The sequence below is a fragment of the Triticum urartu genome, chromosome 5A (assembly GCF_056163025.1).
Source record: "Triticum urartu cultivar PI428250 chromosome 5A, HENAU_Tu73, whole genome shotgun sequence".
NCBI classification, from domain to species: Eukaryota; Viridiplantae; Streptophyta; class Magnoliopsida; order Poales; family Poaceae; genus Triticum; species Triticum urartu.
The window spans coordinates 466,343,183-466,365,799 of NC_141877.1; positions in this window are offsets into that span (position 1 = coordinate 466,343,183).

The following is a 22,617-nucleotide window of genomic DNA, read 5'->3' on the forward strand; positions in this document are numbered from 1 at the left end:
CTTAATGGCTTTAAAGAAAGCGCTGTCAGGGAGACAACCCGGAAGTTTTAGAGTCATCTATTTCTCTTGTGTGCTCTTATAAAGTACAAATCCATTGTATTATAAAAATAATGTGCCAAGATTTGCCTTTAGGATGTTTACATTCCTTGTTGGTTCGTGCGGTGCAAAATAGAAACTTTGGCTGTAGTGCGTGATTTTAATTTTTTTACTGGAACGTCAAACAGTTCTGAAACCTTTTGCACTGTCTTGCTATACAAATTTTTGTTTTTCCTAATTGTTTCAGAATTTTTGGAGTACCGGAAGTATGGTGAATGTTCAGATTACTACAGACTGTCCTGTTTAAGATAGATTATGTTTTTGATGCATTGTTTGCTTGTTTTGATGAAACTATCGATTTCTATCAGTGGATTAAGCCATGGAAAAGTTATATTACAGTAGCTACAATGCAAAAACAAAATATGAATTGGTTTTCAACAGTACTTAGAGTAGTGATTTGCGTTATTATACTAACGGGTCTTACTGAGCTTTCTGTTGGGTTTTGTGTGGATGAAGTGTTCGAAGATCGAGGAGGTGTCGATGTGAGGAGAAGGAGGAGAGGCAAGAGCTCAAGCTTGAGGATTCCCAAGGCACCCCAAGTAAATATTCAAGGGGACTCAGCATCTAAGCTTGTGGATGCCCCAGAAGGCATCCCATCTTTCTTCAACAAGTATCGATATGTTTTCGGATTCATTTCGTTCATGCGATATTTGCAAATCTTGGAGCGCCTTTTGCATTTAGTTTTCACTTTTCTTTGATGCACCATGCTGGTATGAGATAGCCCATGGTTGATTTATAGAATGCTCATTGAACTTCACTTATATGTTTTGAGTGTGGCTTTATAGAACACTTCATGTGCTTCACTTATATCATTTGAAGTTTGGATTGCGTGTTTCTCTTCTCATAGAAAACCGCCATTTGTAGAATGCTCTTTTGGTTCACTTATATTAGTTAGAGCATGGGCATATCTTTTGTAGAAAGAATTAAAACTCTCTTGCTTCACTTATATCTATTTAGAGAGATGACAGGAATTGGTCATTCACATGGTTAGTCATAAAATCCTACATAAAACTTGTAGATCACTGAATATGATATGTTTGATTCCTTGCAATAGTTTTGTGATATAAAGATGGTGATATTAGAGTCATGCTAGTGGGTAGTTCTGGAGTGTAGAAATACTTGTGTCGAAGTTTGTGATTCCCGTAGCATGCACGTATGGTGAACCGTTATGTAACGAAGTTGGAGTATGAGGTGTTTATTGATTGTCTTCCTTATGAGTGGAGGTCAGGGACGAGTGATGGTATTTTCCTACCAATCTATCCCCCTAGGAGCTTGCATGTAGTACTTTGTTTTGATGACTAATAGATTTTTGCAATAAGTATGTGAGTTCTTTATGACTAATGTTGAGTCCATGGGTTATACGCACTCTCACCCTTCCATCATTGCTAGCCTCTTCGGTACCATGCATTGCCCTTTATCACCTCGAGAGTTGGTGCAAACTTCGCCGGTGCATCCAAACCCCGTGATATGATACGCTCTATCACACATAAGCCTCCTTATATCTTCCTCAAAACAGCCACCATACCTACCTATCATGGCATTTCCATAGCCATTCCGAGATATATTGCCATGCAACTTCCATCATTATCATATACATGACTTGAGCATTTATTGTCATATTGCCTTGCATGATCGTAAGATAGCTAGCATGATGTTTGCATGGCTTCTCTGTTTTTTGATGTCATTGCTACGCTAGATCATTGCACATCCCAGTACACCGTCGGAGGCATTCATATAGAGTCATATCTTTGTTCTAGTATCGAGTTGTAATATTGAGCTGTAAGTAAATAAAAGTGTGATGATCATCATTATTAGAACATTGTACCATGTGAGGTTATCAAAATAAAAGTGGCCAAAGAAGCCCCCCCCCCAAAAAAAGAGAGAGGCCAAAGAAGACTAAGAGAGAGAGAGAAGGAGAAAAAAATAAAAAAAATGAGAGAAAAGAGAGAAGGGACAATGTTACTATCCTTTTACCACACTTGTGCTTCAGAGTAGCACCATGTCCTTCATATAGAGAGTCTCTTGAGTTATCACTTCCATATACTAGTCGGAATTTTCATTATAGAACTTGGCTTGTATATTCCAATGATGGGCTTCCTCAAGTGCCCTAGGTCTTCATGAGAAAGCAAGTTGGATGCACACCCACTTAGTTTCAGTTTGAGCTTTCATGCACTTATAACTCTAGTGCATCTGTTGCATGGCAATCCCTACTCCTCGCATTGACATCAATTGATGGGCATCTCCATAGCCCGTTGATTAGCCATATCGATGTGAGACTTTCTCCTTTTTGTCTTCTCCACACAACCTCCACCATCATATTCTATTCCACCTATAGTGCTATGTCCATGGCTCACACTCGTGTATTGCGTGAAAGTTGAAAAGGTTTGAGAATGTCAAAAGTATGAAACAATTGCTTGGCTTGTCATCGAGGTTGTGCATGATTTGAATATTTTGTGTGGTGAAGATGGAGCATAGCCAGACCATATGATTTTGTAGGGATAACTTTCCTTGGCCATGTTATTTTGAAAAGACATGATTGCTTTATTAGTATGCTTGAAGTATTATTGTCTTAATGTCAAATGATAGACTATTGCTACTCATGTCTTAATATTCATGCCATGATTAGATTACATGATCAAGATTATGCTAGGTAGCATTCCACATCAAAAATTATCTTTTTTATCACTTACCTACTCGAGGACGATCAGGAATTAAGCTTGTGGATGCTTATACATCTCTGTCATATCTATAATTTTTGATTGTTCCATGCCAATATTATACAACTTCCATATACTTTTGGCAACTTTTTATACTATTTTTGGGACTAACATATTGATCCAGTGCCCAGTGCCAGATCCTGTTTGTTGCATGTTTTTTGTTTTGCAGAAAATCCATATCAAACGGAGTCCGAACAGGATAAAAACTTACGGAGATTTGTTTGGAATATATGTGATTTTTGGGAAGAAGAATCAATGCGAGACGATGCCCGAGGGGGCTGTCAGTGTCAAAATCGGCAGATCTCGGGTAGGGGGTCCCAAGCTGTGTATCATGGATCGATGGGTAACAGGAGACAGGGGACACGATGTTTACCCAGGTTCGGACCCTCTTGATGGAGGTAAAACCCTACGTCCTGCTCTTGTTTATATTGATGGAGTATCAAGTACAGAGTTGATCTACCTCGAGATCATATGTTGTGGTCTAAAACCTAAGGGTATGATGAATAATATCATAATAATCTATTGACTAGCCTGGCCTTGGCTTATATAACAAATCAGAGGCCTAGGATAACAAGAGTCCTAGTCGAATACATCGCTGGAGAAGGGTCATTGTCTTGATCACCAAGTCTTGTGGAATCTTCCTCATATATGTCTTCGGCTGTCCGAACTGGCCCAGGAGTAAACGGCCATGGGGGTCCTCGGCCCAATCCAACTAATCGGGAGACGACGTGGTGAGTACCCCCTAGTCCAGGACACCATCAGTAGCCCCCTGAACCGGTCTTCAAGTAGGGGACGCTCCTCGGTTCTTCCGAGCTGTTCTTCGTCTTCGGTCCTCGGTCTTGAAAACTGGTTCAACAAATCGTCCCATCTTCTATCTTTAGGATTGTCGAGCTAAATCTGAAGACCTCACATATCGGGTATCTGAGGAGCCCTGTAAGTCTTCAGCCTTTATCAATGCCTCGTTATTTTTGTGCCACACCTCGCGTTTGAAGTTGTTCCCGGGCGGAAGTGTCCTCTAGCATCCGAGCTCCAATGCCAGACTATATTCGAGGTATCTTTTGCAGACGAGCACCAACGCCGGACTGCTTCCGAGCTCCAACGCCGGAATGTATCCGAGCTCCAACGCCGGACTATGTCCAAGCTCCAACGCTGGACTATATCTGAGGTGTCATATATCACCTTGGTTCAAAAAAGTTGAAGGAATTTAGCCGAGCTTAACGCTGGAAATGCCCTCTATGGAGTCAGCCACTTGCGCATGAGCTTTATGCCGGACTGCTTCCGAGGTGGTGCACCACCCCGACTATGGGCCGATTTTTGTCAATATTTTTTATTCTTGCAATTTATTCTCTGCCGAGATATATAGCCACTAGCCCTCAAGGTGTGTATCGGTCTAAAACTCAAGATGCACCTGAAGGATGACATAAGACCGCTGATCCCAGTAGCTGTAGAGACTCAGGTTGATTTGCAAAATCAGCCTGAGGATCAACTCCTAACTCGGCAGAAAACTTAGGGACACAAAAAGCGGTGTGCAAATTCCTCGAGACTCAGGTTGGGTGCGGCCGACCAACCTGAGGATCATAATCTCCTCGAAAGCTATATTGCACTTTAAATTTTTTGCATTGGATTGTCGATGCAGTAGCCCTCGAGACACTGGTCGGGTGGCAACACCAGATCAAGGGATCGATATGCCCCTTTCAATATTAGTGAATGATAAGCCCGAAGCCCAGTAGCCCCCGAGCCTTAATGTGGGCACGGGTGGCCGAATTAAGGACCGATATCCAAAGTAAAACTATGAATTATGTGTAATGATTCTATGCATCCAAGTAATTTACATAATCAATGCTCGGATCCGCATTGTGGAAAACTTTGTTGACTGACCATCGGCTTCAACCTCCTCGGCCAGAAGCCGGGGAGTGTTTGTCCTATTTTATAAAGTCGTTATTGTTGGGGAACGTAGTAATTTCAAAAAGTTTCCTACGCACACGCAAGATCATGGTGATGCATAGCAACGAGAGGGGAGAGTGTGATCTACGTACCCTTGTAGACCGACAGCGGAAGCGTTAGAACAACGCGGTTGATGTAGTCGTACGTCTTCACGGCCCGGCCGATCAAGCACCGAAACTACGGCACCTCCGAGTTCTAGCACACGTTCAGCTCGATTACGATCCCCGGACTCCAATCCAGCAAAGTGTCGGGGAAGAGTTCCGTCAGCACGACGGCGTGGTGACGATCTTGATGTACTACCATCGTAGGGCTTCGCCTAAGCACCGCTACAATATTATCGAGGATTATGGTGGAAGGGGGCACCGCACACGGCTAAGAATATGATCACGTGGATCAACTTGTGTGTCTAGGGGTGCCCCCTGCCCCCGTATATAAAGGAGCAGGGGAAGGTGCGGCTGGCCAGGACGAGGGCGCGCCAGGAGGAGTCCTACTCCCACCGGGAGTAGGATTCCCCCCCTTTCCTAGTTGGAATAGGATTCGGGAGGGGGAAAGAGGAGAGAGAGAAGGAAGGGGGGCGCCGCCCCCCTCTCCTTGTCCTATTCGGACTAGGGGGGAGGGGCACGCAGCCCAGCGCTGGCCACCTCTCCTCTCTTCCACTAAACCCCACTAAGGCCCATATACCTCCCGGGGGGTTCCGGTAACCTCCCGGTACTCCGGTAAAATCCCGATTTCACCCGGAACACTTCCGATATCCAAATATAGGCTTCCAATATATCAATCTTTATGTCTCGACCATTTCGAGACTCCTCGTCATGTCTGTGATCACATCCGGGACTCCGAACAAACTTCGGTACATCAAAATGCATAAACTCATAATATAACTGTCATCAAAACCTTAAGCGTGCGGACCCTACGGGTTCGAGAACAATGTAGACATGACCGAGACACGTCTAACCAATAGCGAAACCTGGATGCTCATATTGGCTCCCACATATTCTACGAAGATCTTTATCGGTCAGACCGCATAACAACATATATTGTTCCCTTTGTCATTGGTATGTTACTTGCCCGAGATTCGATCGTTGGTATCTCAATACCTAGTTCAATCTCGTTACCGGCAAGTCTCTTTACTCATTTCGTAATACATCATCTTGCAACTAACTCATTAGTTGTAATGCTTGCAAGGCTTATGTGATGTGCATTACCGAGAGGGCCCAGAGATACCTCTCCGACAATCGGAGTGACAAATCCTAATCTCGAAATACGCCAACCCAACATGTACCTTTGGAGACACCTGTAGAGCTCCTTTATAATCACCCAGTTACGTTGTGACATTTGGTAGCACACAAAGTGTTCCTCCGGTAAACGGGAGTTGCATAATCTCATAGTCATAGGAACATGTATAAGTCATGAAGAAAGCAATAGCAACATACTAAACGATCGAGTGCTAAGCTAACGGAATGGGTCAAGTCAATCACATCATTCTCCTAATGATGTGATCCCGTTAATCAAATAACAACTCTTTGTCTATGGTTAGGAAACATAACCATCTTTGATTAACGAGCTAGTCAAGTAGAGGCATACTAGTGACACTCTGTTTGTCTATGTATTCACACATGTATTATGTTTCCGGTTAATACAATTCTAGCATGAATAATAAACATTTATCATGAAATAAGGAAATAAATAATAACTTTATTATTGCGTCTAGGGCATATTTCCTTCAGTCTCCCACTTGCACTAGAGTCAATAATCTAGTTCACATCGCCATGTGATCTAACATCAATAGTTCACATCTTTATGTGGCTAACACCCATAGTTCACATCGATATGTGACCAACACACAAAGGGTTTACTAGAGTCAGTAATCTAGTTCACATTGCTATGTGATTAAAAGCCAAAGAGTACTAAGGTGTGATCATGTTTTGCCTGTGAGAGAAGTTTAGTCAACGGGTCTGCCATATTCAGATCCGTAAGTATTTTGCAATTTTCTATGTCTACAATACTCTGCACGGAGCTACTTTAGCTAATTGCTCCCACTTTCAATATGTATCCAGATGAAGACTAAGAGTCATCTGGATCAGTGCCAAAACTTGTATCGACGTAACCCTTTTACGACGAACCTTTTGTCACCTCCATAATCAAGAAACATATCCTTATTCCACTAAGGATAATTTTGACCGCTGTCCAGTGATCTACTCCTAGATCACTATTGTACTCCCTTGCCAAAATTAGTGTAGGGTATATAATAGGTCTGGTACACAGCATGGCATACTTTATAGAACCTATGGCCAAGGCATAGGGAATGACTTTCATTCTCATTCTATTTTCTACCGTGGTCGGGCTTTGAGTCTTACTGAACTTCATACCTTGTAACACAGGCAAGCATTCTTTCTTTGACTGTTCCATTTTGAACTACTTCAAAATCTTGTCAAGGTATGTACTCATTGAAAAAACTTATCAAGCATCTTGATCTATCTCTATAGATCTTGATGCTCAATATGTAAGCAGCTTCACCGAGGTTTTCTTTGAAAAAATCCTTTCAAACACTCCTTTATGCTTTGCAGAATAATTCTACATTATTTCCGATCAACAATATGTCATACACATATACTTATCAGAAATGCTGTAGTGCTCCCACTCACTTTCTTGTAAATACAGGCTTCACCGCAAGTCTGTATAAAACTATATGCTTTGGTCAACTTATCAAAGCGTATATTCCAACTCCGAGATGCTTGCACCAGTCCATAGATGAATCACTGGAGCTTGCATATTTTGTTAGCACCTTTAGGATTGACAAAACCTTCTGGTTGTATCATATACAACTCTTCTTTAAATCCATTAAGGAATGTAGTTTTGTTTATCCATTTGCCAGATTTCATAAAATTGCGGCAATTGCTAACATGATTTGGACAGACTTAAGCATCACTACGAGTGAGAAAATTTCATCGTAGTCAACACCTTGAACTTTGTCAAAAACAATTTTCGACAAGTCTAGCTTTGTAGATAGTAACACTACTATCAGTGTCCGTCTTCCTCTTGAAGATCCATTTATTTTCTGTGGCTTGCCGATCATCGGGCAAATCAATCAAAGTCCATACTTTGTTCTCATACATGGATCATATCTCAGATTTCATGGCCTCAAACCATTTCGCGGAATCTGGGCTCATCATCGCTTCCTCATAGTTCGCAAGTTCGTCATGGTCTAGTAACATGACTTCCAGAACAGGATTACCGTACCACTCTAGTGCGGATCTCACTCTGGTTAACCTACGAGATTCGGTAGTAACTTTACATGATCATTATCATTAGCTTCCTCACTAATTGGTGTAGTAGTCACAGGAACAGATTTCTGTGATGAACTACTTTCCAATAAGGGAGAAGGTACAATTACCTTATCAAGTTCTACTTTCCTCCCACTCACTTCTTTCGAGAGCAACTCCTTCTCTAGAAAGGATCCATTCTCAGCAACGAACATCTTGCCTTCGGATCTGTGATAGAAGGTGTACCCAACATTTTTCTTTTGGGTATCCTATGAAGACGCACTTCTCCGATTTGGGTTTGAGCTTATCAGGTTGAAACTTTTTCACATAGGCATTGCAACCTCAAACTTTAAGAAACGACAGCTTAGGTTTCTTGTCAAACCATAGTTCATACGGTGTCGTCTCAACGGATTTAGATGGTGCCCTATTTAACGTGAATGCAACTGTCTCTAATGCATAATCCCAAAACGATAGTGGTAGATTGGTAAGAGACATCATAGTTTGCACCATATCTAATAAAGTACGATTATGACGTTCGGACACACCATTATGCTGTGGTGTTCCAGGTGGCGTGAGTAGTGAAACTATTTCACATTGTTTTTAACTGAAGGCCAAACTCGTAACTCAAATATTTTACTTCTGCGATCATATCGTAGAAACTTTTTATTTTTGTTACGATGATTCTCCACTTCACTCTGAAATTCTTTGAACTTTTCAAATGTTTCAGACTTGTGTTTCATCAAGTAGATATACCCATATCTGCTCAAATCATCTGTGAAGGTCAGAAAATAACGATACCCGCCACGAGCCTCAACACTCATCGGATCACATACATCAGTATGTATTATTTCCAATAAGTCAGATGCTCACTCCATTGTTCCGGAGAACGGAGTCTTAGTCATTTTGCCCATAAGGCATGGTTCGCAAGCATCAAGTGATTCCAAAATCCCATCAGCATGGAGTTTCTTCATGCGCTTTACACCAATATGACCTAAACGGCAGTGCCACAAATAAGTTGCACTAAAATTATTAACTTTGCATCTTTTGTCTTCAATATTATGAATATGTGTATCACTACGATCGAGATCCAACAAACCATTTTTATTGGGTGTGTTACCATATAAGGTTTTATTCATGTAAACAGAACAACAATTATTCTCTAACTTAAATGAATAACCGTATTGCAATAAACATGATCAAATCATATTCATGCTCAATGCAAACACCAAATAACACTTATTTAGGTTCAACACTAATCCCGAAAGTATAGGGAGTGTGCGATGATGATCATATCAATCTTGGAACTACTTCCAACACACATCGTCACTTCACCCTTAACTAGTTTCTGTTCATTCTGCAACTCCCGTTTCGAGTTACTACTCTTAGCAACTGAACCAGTATCAAATACCGAGGGGTTGCTACGAACACTAGTAAAATACACATTAATAATATGTATATCAAATATTCATTTGTTCACTTTGCCATCCTTCTTATCCGCCAAATACTTGGGGCAGTTTCGCTTCTAGTGACCAGTCCCTTTGCAGTAGAAGCACTTAGTCTCAGGCTTAGGACCAGACTTGGGCTTCTTCACTTGAGCAGCAACTTGCTTGTCGTTCTTCTTGAAGTTCCCCTTCTTCCCTTTGCCCTTTTATTGAAACTAGTGGTCTTGTCTACCATCAACACTTGATGCTCTTTCTTGATTTCTACCTTCATCGATTTCATCATCATGAAAAGCTCGGGAGTCGTTTTCGTCATCCCTTGCATACTATAGTTCATCACGAAGTTCTACTAACTTGGTGATGGTGACTAGATAATTCTGTCAATCACTATCTTATCTGGAAGATTAACTCCCACTTGATTCAAGCGATTGTAGTACCCAAACAATCTGAGAACATGCTCAATAGTTGAGCGATTCTCCTCCATCTTTCGGCTATAGAACTTGTTGGAGACTTCATATCTCTCAACTCGGGTATTTGCTTGAAATATTAACTTCAACTCCTGGAAGATCTCATATGGTCCATGACGTTCAAAACGTCTTTTGAAGTCCCGATTCTAAGCCGTTAAGCATGGTGCACTAAACTATTAAGTAGTCATCATATTGAGCTAGCCAAACGTTCATAACGTCTGCATCTGCTCCTGCAATAGGTCTGTCACCTAGCGGTGCATCAAGGACATAATTCTTCTGTGCAGCAATGAGGATAAACCTCAGATCACGGATCCAATCCGCATCATTGCTACTAACATCTTTCAACACAATTTTCTCTAGGAACATATCAAAATAAACACAGGGAAGCAACAACGCGAGCTATTGATCTACAACATGATTTGCAAAATACTACCAGGACTAAGTTCATGATAAATTTAAGTTCAATTAATCATATTACTTAAGAACTCCCACTTAGATAGACATCCCTCTAATCCTCTAAGTGATCACGTGTTCCAAATCAACTAAACCATGTCCGATCATCACGTGAGATGGAGTAGTTTCATTGGTGAACATCACTATGTTGATCATATCTACTATATGATTCACGCTCGACCTTTTGGTCTCCGTGTTCCGAGGCCATATCTGTATATGCTTGGCTCGTCAAGTATAACCTAAGTATTCCGCGTGTGCAACAGTTTTGCACCCGTTGTATTTGAACGTAGAGCCTATCACACCCGATCATCACGTGGTGTCTCAGCACGAAGAACTTTCGCAACGGTGCATAATCAGGGAGAACACTTCTTGATAATTAGTGAGAGATCATCTTAAAATGCTACCGTCAAACAAAGCAAGATAAGATGCATAAAAGATAAACATCACATGAAATCAATATAAGTGATATGATATGGCCATCATCATCCTGTGCTTGTGATCTCCATCTTCGAAACACCGTCATGATCACCATCATCACCGGCGCGACATCTTGATCACCATCGTAGCATCGTTGTCGTTTCACCAATCTTACGCTTCCACGACTATCGCTACCGCTTAGTGATAAAGTAAAGCATTACAGCGCAATTGCATTGCATACAATAAAGCGACAACCATATAGCTCCTGCCAGTTGCCGATAACTTGGTTACAAAACATGATCATCTCATACAATAAAATTTAGCATCATGTCTTAACCATATCACATCACAACATGCCCTGCAAAAATAAGTTAGACGTCCTCTACTTTGTTGTTGCAAGTTTTACGTGGCTGCTACGGGCTTAAGCAAGAACCAATCTTACCTACGCATCAAAACCACAATGATAGTTTGTCAAGTTGGTGCTATTTTAACCTTCGCAAGGACCGGGCGTAGCCACACTTGGTTCAACTAAAGTTGGAGAAACTGTCACCCGCTAGCCACCTTTGTGCAAAGCACGTCGGGAGAACCGGTCTTGCGTAAGCGTACGCGTAATGTCGGTCCGGGCCGCTTCGTCCAACAATACCGCCGAACCAAAGTATGACATGCTGGTAAGTAGTATGACTTATATCGCCCACAACTCACTTGTGTTCTACTCATGCATATAACATCAACACATAAAACCTAGGCTCGGATGCCACTGTTGGGGAACGTAGTAATTTCAAAAAAATTCCTACGCACACGCAAGATCATGGTGATGCATAGCAACGAGAGGGGAGAGTGTGATCTGCGTACCCTTGTAGACCGACAGCGGAAGCGTTAGCACAACGCGGTTGGTGTAGTCGTACGTCTTCACGGCCCGACCGATCAAGCACCGAAACTACGGCACCTCCGAGTTCTAGCACACTTTCAGCTCGATTACGATCCCCGGACTCCGATCCAGCAAAGTGTCGGGGAAGAGTTCCATCAGCACAACGGCGTGGTGATGATCTTGATGTACTACCGTCGCAGGGCTTCGCCTAAGCACCGCTACAATATTATCGAGGATTATGGTGGAAGGGGGCACCGCACACGGCTAAGAATATGATCACGTGGATCAACTTGTGTGTCTAGGGGTGCTCCCTGCCCCCGTATATAAAGGAGCAGGGGAAGGTGCGGCCGGCCAGGAGGAGGGCGCGCCAGGAGGAGTCCTACTCCCACCGGGAGTAGGATTCCCCCCTTTCCTAGTTGGAATAGGATTCGGAGGGGGAAAGAGGAGAGAGAGAAGGAAGGGGGGGGCGCCGCCCCCCTCTCCTTGTCCTATTCGGACTAGGGGCGAGGGGCGCGCGGCCCAGCCCTGGCCACCTCTCCTCTCTTCCACTAAAGCCCACTAAGGCCCATATACCTCCCGGGGGGTTCCGGTAACCTCCCGGTACTCCGGTAAAATCCCGATTTCACCCGGAACACTTCCGATATCCAAATATAGGCTTCCAATATATCAATCTTTATGTCTCGACCATTTCGAGACTCCTCGTCATGTCCGTGATCACATCCGGGACTCCGAACAAACTTCGGTACATCAAAATGCATAAACTCATAATATAACTGTCATCAAAACCTTAAGCATGCGGACCCTACGCGTTCGAGAACAATGTAGACATGACCGAGACACGTCTCCGGTCAATAACCAATAGCGGAACCTGGATGCTCATATTGGCTCCCACATATTCTACGAAGATCTTTATCGGTCAGACCGCATAACAACATACGTTGTTCCCTTTGTCATCGGTATGTTACTTGCCCGAGATTCGATCGTCGGTATCTCAATACCTAGTTCAATCTCGTTACCGGCAAGTCTCTTTACTCGTTACGTAATACATCATCTTGCAAATAACTCATAAGTTGTAATGCTTGCAAGGCTTATGTGATGTGCATTACCGAGAGGGCCCAGAGATACCTCTCCGACAATCGGAGTGACAAATCCTAATCTCGAAATACGCCAACCCAACATGTACCTTTGGAGACACCTGTAGAGCTCATTTATAATCACCCAGTTATGTTGTGACGTTTGGTAGCACACAAAGTGTTCCTCGGTAAACGGGAGTTGCATAATCTCATAGTCATAGGAACATGTATAAGTCATGAAGAAAGCAATAGCAACATACTAAACGATCGAGTGCTAAGCTAACGGAATGCGTCAAGTCAATCACATCATTCTCCTAATGATGTGATCCCGTTAATCAAATAACAACTCTTTGTCTATGGTTAGGAAACATAACCATCTTTGATTAACAAGCTAGTCAAGTAGAGGCATACTAGTGACACTCTGTTTGTCTATGCATTCACACATGTATTATGTTTCCGGTTAATACAATTCTAGCATGAATGATAAACATTTATCATGAAATAAGGAAATAAATAATAACTTTATTATTGCCTCTAGGGCATATTTCCTTCAGTTATAAGGGCAGAGATTTATGGAAAACAAGGCAATCCGGCCATACGGTTTTATAAACAAAGGTACGCGGAGAGATATGTTATATTACTTAATGTAAGAAACATCTTCCAAGAAAAATAGTCCCGCTATTGGTTCCTTTCTTTGGGTCGTCGTGCTTATCATGATCATGAAACCTCACCTCCGATCAATGTGGGAGGAAAATACTAAGGATTTAGTTCGGGGAAAGTTCCTGAACTCTGTGGTATTAATGAACGGATTTTTTTACATCCGCCGTTGCCGACCAATGTGATCCTTTAAGATTGCTAGCTTTCGGCTTCACCCAGTCTGAGGTACTAACTCGGATGACCCGGTAGTAACAATCACAGAGGTGCTCCCTTTATCGCCTAGCCGAACAATCAGGAACGTAGGGGTAAGCACAGGAGCCAGGCAACCCAGCTTGGCAAAAATCTTAAGTCAAATTGATGCATATTTATGGCTTTATAACGATGATTACTGAAGACAACCCTTGTATATTAAATACGAACGACGATGATATGTTTATTTTGACTCTGTTGCGACCGTTTATCAGTTGAAGGTGGCCCATCGTCGGCTTCTACCCCTTTGTAGATACTACGCAGGGTGTCTCCGCAATAACAAGACAACCCTTAGCCGATGTCTCGGTGCCCGAAGGTGGTTGTGTTAGCGGAAACGAGGCAATCAAATATGCGGGCTTTATAACTTCCACTTAGTCATAGGAGCTTTAAACTGGGGAAGCTAGACATGAGCCCCCGGTTAGTGTTCGGCGACATCCGAGGTCAAGTCGTAAACACTTCGACCAACGTTATAAACAGCCTGTCCTTTAACACAGTCATCGGATCGCTGACCAGTTTACGCTTATTGTGACAGTCAGTTTTCGGCTTTCTCCACTGAGGTGCTTAACCATGTGAGCTGGAAGCACAATCGCGGTGGTTCTCCCTTTGCACACCTAGCCGAACAAAGCGGAACGTAGGAGGCAAGCGCAGGAGCCGGGCAACCCAACTATTAACCGAAGACACAATTCGAAATCGAGGCATATTTAGCAATATCCGAGAATGTTTTTTTTCGAATCTCTAAAGTTGTCCGGCGTTGCACTGCAAGACTTCTGCTGAAACACACAAATAGTTTAAAAGTTCCATAAGCTTGGAAAACCAAAAAACGTCAGTAAAATCTTGACGTCCAAACACGATCAACTGTTCGGTGCCAATCCAAAAATTGGAAGAAAAAAATTGTGCTTCTGTCGTGCTTTAACATGACACACCCGATCTCAAGGCTTCACGCGGGTCAGCCTATGGCTTCGAGCTCATTATCCCAAAGGCGTAGTACTTCTCCAAGATCACTTTAGCAAATTAAACTCGAGCGGCTTTTAGAGAGAAGACAGGCTATCCGGCTATTGACCATACACTCGAGTCGAAAAAGTAGCGGTAGAAAAAGACTTTACAATGACCAAGAAGAAAACACATTTACTATAAAACAACTCATACAAATTTTAAGAGCCCCCAAGTGACTTGGGTAAAAGAATTTTATGTATAATGATTGTATGTACCGATGTACTTATATCATATCGGTGTTCACTCGAACTTTAAACACATCTTAACCGACCGTAGGCTTCTCCCTCTTTGGCCAAAGGCTGAAAAGTGTTATGTACTCCACCTGTCGAGAATATCGACGATGTTTCCGATAAGCAGCCAATCAGGCCATAAGGCTGTAACAGACAAAGCGCGCTCAGGGAACTTATGCTATATTACTAACGAAGTGTAAGAAGCATCTTCGAAGAAAATAGTACCTCCACCGATACCTTTCTTCTATTGCTCATTGTTACTATGAGACTTGTGCAATAGATTTTTTGTACTCATGAGTTCCGTTGTGTGCCGACCATTATTGGAAAAAATAAGAGCGCTAGCTTTTGGCTTCACCCAGTCTGAGGTATTAACTCGGATGACCCGGTAGTAACAATCGCAGAGGTGCTCCCTTTACCACCTAGCCGAACAATCGGGAACGTAGGGGTAAGCACAGGATCCAGGCAACCCAGCTTGCGAAACACTTAAGTCAACATGGTGCATATTGTGGCGTAATACACGAACAAGGAACGAAGCCGTACAAGTATAATCATATGCAAGAGGAAAGGCTTCATAAAGGAAGCCCCCAAGTAAACGGGGTATTTGAATTTGTGTGTCACAAACAAAGGTTTGACAAGGAATTTTGTCACAAACAACTTTTTGCCAAAAAAGTATAATACTTGGTCGAACCAAACAAAATTTAAAATTGGAAGTTTTTGAGCATGAAAGCGACTTAGCTGGTTAATGTGCTCGATGTTGATGACGCATGCCGAGATTGTGGCGGGACGAGATCCCAGTCCCCAAGCCTTCCCCGAGACATCCGAGTAAAGAGCTTGGCTTGATGAAGTGGTGATGCAACATAGTCGATGGGTGAGGTGAAAACCCCAGTCCGACCGTGGCAACGGAGCAGGCCGGCAGTGTGACGCCGAAGCCCCCAGCGTGTGTTAATGGAGTGATGATGAAGCCCCCGGTCCAGCCGAGGTGATGCGGTAGGTCAGCAAGGAGACGACAGAACCCCCACATCAGCACATTGGTGCGCCAAGGTAATAGCGCTGCCCGGCCGAAACCATTTACCTGTGCACAAAAAATAGTGCAATCCAGAGATAATAATAATGATAATAATAATAATAAAAAAATCTCGGCATAATTAATAATTTAAGCAAAGTGAATAATAAAAGAAATATGGTCCGTGTGCCGAACACTCGATGAGGTAGAGCTCTCTCAGTGATGCCGAAGTCCCCGAGGCAACCGAACATGTCGGTATGGCGATTCGACCAACAAGGTGATCACACGAGCCGATTTATGCCGATTGGGCCAACAACGTCGGCGTGTCAAAGTGACCGTGTGACGCAGTCGAAGTCGATCACCTACACACATAAAATAGTGTAGTCCAAAAAGGATAATTGATTTTCGCAAAAATAATTTATTGAAAGAGATGTGGCCTAGCGCCGAAGTCAATGTCGATGCAGGGCGTCAGCGTGACGCGGTGAAGGCGTGGCAAAGCCTGAATTAACAGGCCGGTCTTAGTTCCGGATGCGGCATTCGCCGAACTGTATACGGAAACTGAGCGAACCACCACGCGACCGTTGTTAATGCGGCCACCATTTGATAGACTGTGTACAGATGATGAAACAAACCAGAGTAATAATGCCTTGGGAAAAATAATCCCAAGCAAGAAAGAAAAATACTAGGATTAATAGCACCTGGTTTATCTGTTGTAGCGATTTGAAGAAAGGTTACTCCCAAAATTGGGACTCGATCCGCACACCCATTGCCTGATGGGCGATAAAGCGATGGCATGGCGATCCTGGCAAAGGTGGGCTTGCCGAGGCAAATCCCCCGGTCTAGCTAACATGACGAAGCTGGTCAGCTGGTGACGTCGAAGTCACCGGAGTATGTTGATGAAGAAATAGCAAAGTCCCTGGTCTAGCCGAGATGACAGAGTGGGTCATTAAGGAGATGTTGCAGCCGCCATGTCAGCCGAGGTGTTGAAGCAGTTCGGCGCGATGAACATCAGCTTGAAAAAGCAACAGTGTGGCCATGCCGACGCTGGTCATAACTTGTGACGCGGTCAATGCCGGATTGATGAAGTGACTGAGCGGCGATGTCGGCGCGCCTGACCCTTGCAATCCATGGGGCGAAGGTGTTGGTGATGATTTATCCTTCGCGATGCCGAACTCTTGTTCGGCTTGCCGAGCTGATGATCTGATAAGGTTAGGCTCGGCTCGATGAAGCTATGATCTGTCTAGTGCAGGTCGGCAGACGTGGAGCAATATTACCGGACTAGTGTGACACCAGCGTGATGATGAAGAGTGCCTCAAAGAAGGCTTAAAATTTTATGGGCATGTGTTAAAAACAACGCACAATACCATAGAAGAAAATTCCTTTAAAAAGGTTGTCCAATATCACATTCATAAAGAAACATGAATTCTGGTCGGATCCGTATTCGCGCAGAAAACAGATCCGAAAAGTGATGCACTAATCGGAAGGTTTCCGGATTTTGGACGGTCGGATCAAGCTGAAATTGTGAGGGTGGTAGATATAGGAATTCTGCAGCCGATCAACGGTTGGATCTTACAAAGGACGTCCGAGCTAGGTGCTGGATACCACGCCCTAAACTCGTCCAGATTCCCGTCCAGATTTGATAGGGCTCCGGTATATCATAGATTTCCGGAGATTCCTCCATCGGAACTCGACGAAATTTTGCATGATTGTTGTAGACTCAATTCCGCACAATTCCACCAAAGGAATCGTCAAAGCGATGCTCGAGAAGGTGGTGGGAGCGGATACAAGTTCGCTGTTCGGAAAAACAGCACGGTCGCCAGAGGGCAATGTTGACGTTGAGCCCCAAAGCTCCATGGATGATTCCTCCATGATCTTGATAGAGATCGCAGTTGATGCTGATGAAGGCCCCCGTCCGAACATGACGATCGGAGATGGAGCACGGTCCTCGGTCGAGCCAATGTGACCAGTCGAGCCAGCGACGAAGATGTCGGCGTCGCAGTTGATCTACGGGCGAGCCATTGATCCTTTGCCGATCACACAGCGGAACTCTCAATGAAAGCAACATTGTTGGTGTCAAAACCGGCAGATCTCGGGTAGGGGGTCCCAAGCTGTGTATCATGGATCGATGTGTAACATGAGACAGGGGACACGATGTTTACCCAGGTTCGGGCCCTATTGATGGAGGTAAAACCCTACGTCCTGCTCTTGTTTATATTGATGGAGTGTCAAGTACAGAGTTGATCTACCTCGAGATCATATGTTGTGGTCTAAAACCTAAGGGTATGATGAATAATATCATAATAATCTATTGACTAGCCTGGCCTCGGGTTATATAACATACATGAGGCCTAGGATAACAATAGTCCTAGTCGAATACGTCGCAGGAGATGGGTCATTGTCTTGATCACCAAGTCTTATGGAATCATCCTCGTATATATCTTTGGCTATCCGAACTGGCCCAGGAGTAAACGGCCATGGGGGTCCTCGGCCCAATCCAACTCACCGGGGGACGACGTGGTGAGTACCCCCTAGTCCAGGACACTGTCAGGGGGCACGAGGCAGGGGGTGCGACCCTGACCCTCGTGGCCACCCCGTAAGGCGGTTGGTGCCCTTCTTTAGCCGCAAGAAAGCCAATATCCGGATACAAATCGTGTTAAAATTTTAGCCCAATCGAAGTTACGAATCTCCGGTAATATAAGAAACGGTGAAAGGCCAGAATTTGAAACGCAGAAACAGAGAGAGACAGAGAGACAGATCCAATCTCGGAGGGGCTCTCGCCCCTCCGCCGCCATGGAGGCCATGGACCAGAGGGGAAACCCTTCTCCCATCTAGGGAGAAGGTCAAGGAAGAAGAATAAGAAGAGGGAACGCCGCCGGGGCCATCATCGTGTGACGGCGATCTACACCAACACCTCCGTCATCTTCACCAACATCTTCATCACCTTCCCCCATCTATCTACAGCGGTCCACTCTCCTGCATCCCGTTGTACCCTCTACTTGAACATGGTGCTTTATGCTTCATATTATTATCCAATGATGTGTTGCCATCCTATGATGTTTGAGTAGATTTTCGTTGTCCTATCGGTAATTGGTGAATTGCTATGATTCGTTTAATTTTCTTGTGGTTATGTTGTTGTCTTTGGTGCCCATCATATGAGCGTGCACGTGGATCACACCATAGGGTTAGTTGTATCTTTATAGGACTATGTATTGGAGGGTAAGAGTGATAGAAGCTTCAACCTAGCATAGAAATTGATGCATACGGGATTGAAGGGGGACCAATATATCATAATGATATGGTTGTGTTTTACCTTAATGAACGTTAGTAGTTGCAGATGCTTGCTAATAGTTCCAATCACAAGTGCATAGAATTCCAAGACAGGGATGACATGCTAGCAGTGGCCTCCCCCATATAAAACTTGCTATCAGACTAGTAAAGTAGTCAACTGCTTAGGGACAATTTCGCAACTCCTGCCACCACTTTTCCACACTCGTTATACTAACTTTATTGCCTCGTTACCTAAAACAGTCCCTAGTTTTTATTTACGTGCTCTTTATATTCTTGCAAATCTATCCTGTTACACCTACAAAGTACTTCTAGTTTCATGCTTGTTCTAGGTAAGGCGAATGTTAAGCGTGCGTAGAGTTGTATCGGTGGTCGATAGAACTTGAGGGAATATTTGTTCTACCTTTAGCTCCTCGTTGGGTTCCACACTCTTACTTATCGAAAGAGGCTACAATTGATCCCCTATACTTGTGGGTTATCAACCATCCACGGACCAAATGAGGGAACTCTATAAGCTACCTCACTAATTCCCAAAGTTGGTTCAGTTCCACACCAAAGTTGGTTTTGTTTCACACCTAAGTCGGTTCCCAAAGCTAGTTTACTTTCACACCTATCCATGGGTGGTTGTCCTTATTAAAAATAGGCTAGTGCTTCCCTTCATTGGGAATTCTGCCATTGCTATCAAAAACCAAATACATAGACTCCTCCTGATATTGGAGAGCTCTTGTTATCCTTATTCTCATGATTCCTTGAGAAGTCGCTCCTAATATGTGATCCACGACTAGATCGTGTTGTGTGGGTTAGAGTTCACGGTTTCCCTTGTGGATTGCACCTATCTTGTGCTCCACAACTTGCGGGTGGTTGTGTGGGGTAGTATTGCTTGTTTTGGATTGGCAAATGTTTGAATTGCAGACTATGGTTAGGATCCTACTCGTCAGGTCATAATCTCTTATTTTCTATTTTTTGGTGCTTCCAGCTATTCATCCCCATTCATTCAATGATCCTACATCATGAAGATTGGACCACCCCTTGTACATCTTCTTCTTCGAAGACGATGTCGCATCACTTTGGGACCAATTTCTATTAGTTTGTTGGACTAACCAATTAATATTGTGCTAGTTGCGTTTTTGGACCTTTCAAAAAAATCCATATTTTGGGGACCCAAAAATTAAAATTAAAATGCCACAAAGTTTTGGAAGAGGATGGGTCGGGTTCTGCTGGACCCAACATAGGGGGACCCTAGAGCCTACACGCACCCTTGGGTCATGGCCAGGAGGGGCCGCATGGTGGCTCTGGTGCCCCTCTCCACTTCCACATGGTGCCCCTGCCTTCATATTTGCCCGCAAAACATCAAAACTACTATCAAGGATTTTTTCCTGTCAAATCCTAGATTTTTCCCAAGTCTGGAATGTTTAAAATTTTAGTTGGATTTTTTAGAAAAAACTCTGACCATTTGTTAGTTAGCTAACATTGCCTAGGATTTGCTTGTTATTGTCCTTACTTGACCACTTAGAAGAGCTGAAGGCCCTATAACAACTAGTTGAAAGCCAGTGACCTTTAGTTGAAACCTTAGTCATATAAAGTAGAAATCCAAGAACGATTGCAAATAGGAAAGTAGATACCCCAAAGGAATTTACAAATTAAATAGGAAAGTAGATCCCCCAAAGGAATTTACAAATTAAATATTCAAAAACAATTGCAAGATGGGTCAGAGAAAACCAAACCAGGAAATTCAGTAGAAAACATCCTTAGGAAAAAATTCAAAACAATATTAAACAAAGCCTCTAAATAAAGAGCAGAAAATAGTTGGATAAAAGGCCGAGATAAAATGTTCACCAATTCAGAAATATTATATATATATTTTAGAGCAAGTTTGCTTTTGGAATAAAATTTAGATTCAAAACTAGATTGAATTTATAGAAGAAGACTGAAAAGGAAAAAAGACAAAGAAAACAAAAGGGGGAAGCCTAACCTGCCCAACTAGCGCCACAACCCAGCTAACCGCGCGCTCTGTCTCTCTTATCTCTCACCAACATGCGGGACCTACCTGTTAGCTGCCTCGTCAACGACCTCTCAACGCCCATATCACGCACGCGCCCATGACCTAATGTGCACCCCTGCCATGATCTCCACACCGGTCATCTTGTGCACACCCAAGCCCTGTCGGTAAATTCCCCTCACCCCTCTCTAAAGCCCCTCCTCCCGTTATCAGGCTACTTTGGTGCCACAACCCCTAACCACCACTGATTACTTGCAGGTGCACATGATTTAGTTATAGCTTTTTCAAAGTACTAGTATCGACCCGACAGGGAGCACAAGAATTAGGGTTTTTACCTCTCATAGTGACTTACGGAACTATACCGACAAGTGATTGTATACTCAAAGAAAAGTGAGGGCGAAGGATGGTTATTCGTTTTGGTGAAATGGAAACTTAAAGTAAACAACATAAATAGAAATGAAAATAGTAGAAAAAGTAACAAGCAAACTGACAGAGGAGTAAGCCTTTCTTAGGGGGTCTGGAATTCCCACTGGTATGTTTCTAACACAACCTATGCAATGAAATAGTATTATTTGGATACTTGAGACACTCTTGAAGTTTACTCTGGGTAGAGACGGTTACAGAACACGTTCTACTCTAGATAGACTTCGTGCCACGCAGGCCACCACAGTAGTTTCCCAGTACAAGTTACAACTTGAAGGAAATATGCCCTAGAGGCAATAATAAAGTTGTTATTTTATATTTCCTTATTCATGATAAAGGTTTATTATTCATGCTAGAATTGTATTGATCACAAACCTAAATACATGTGTGAATACATAAACAAATATTGTGTCCCTAGTAAACCTCTACTAGACTAGCTCGTTGATCAGAGATGGTTAAGGTTTCCTAACCATAGACATGTGTTGTCATTTGATAACGGGATCACATCATTAGGGGAATGATGTGATGGGAAGACCCATCCGTTAGCTTAGCATAATGATCATTTAGTTTTATCTCTATTGATTTCTTCATGTCAAATAAATATTCCTTCGAGTATGAGATTATGCAACTCCCGGATACCGGAGGAATGCCTTGTGTGCTATCAAACGTGACAACGTAACTGGGTGATTATAAAGATGCTCTACAAGTATATCCTAAGGTGTTTTTTGAGTTGGCATAGATCGAGATTAGGATTTGTCACTCCGAGTATTGAAGAGGTATCTTTGGGCCCTCTTGGTAATACACATCATAAGCTTGCAAGAAAACGACTAAGGAGTTAGTCATGAGGTGATGTATTACAGAATGAGTAAAGAGACTTGACGGTAATGAGATTGAACTAGGTATGAAGATACCGATGATCAAATCTTAGTCAAGTAATATATCGATGGACAAATGGAATTACTTATGTTGTCATAACGGTTTTGATTGCGGCTTGAACTACGTCGGTATTTCCCCAAAGAGAAAGGGATGATGCAGCACAGC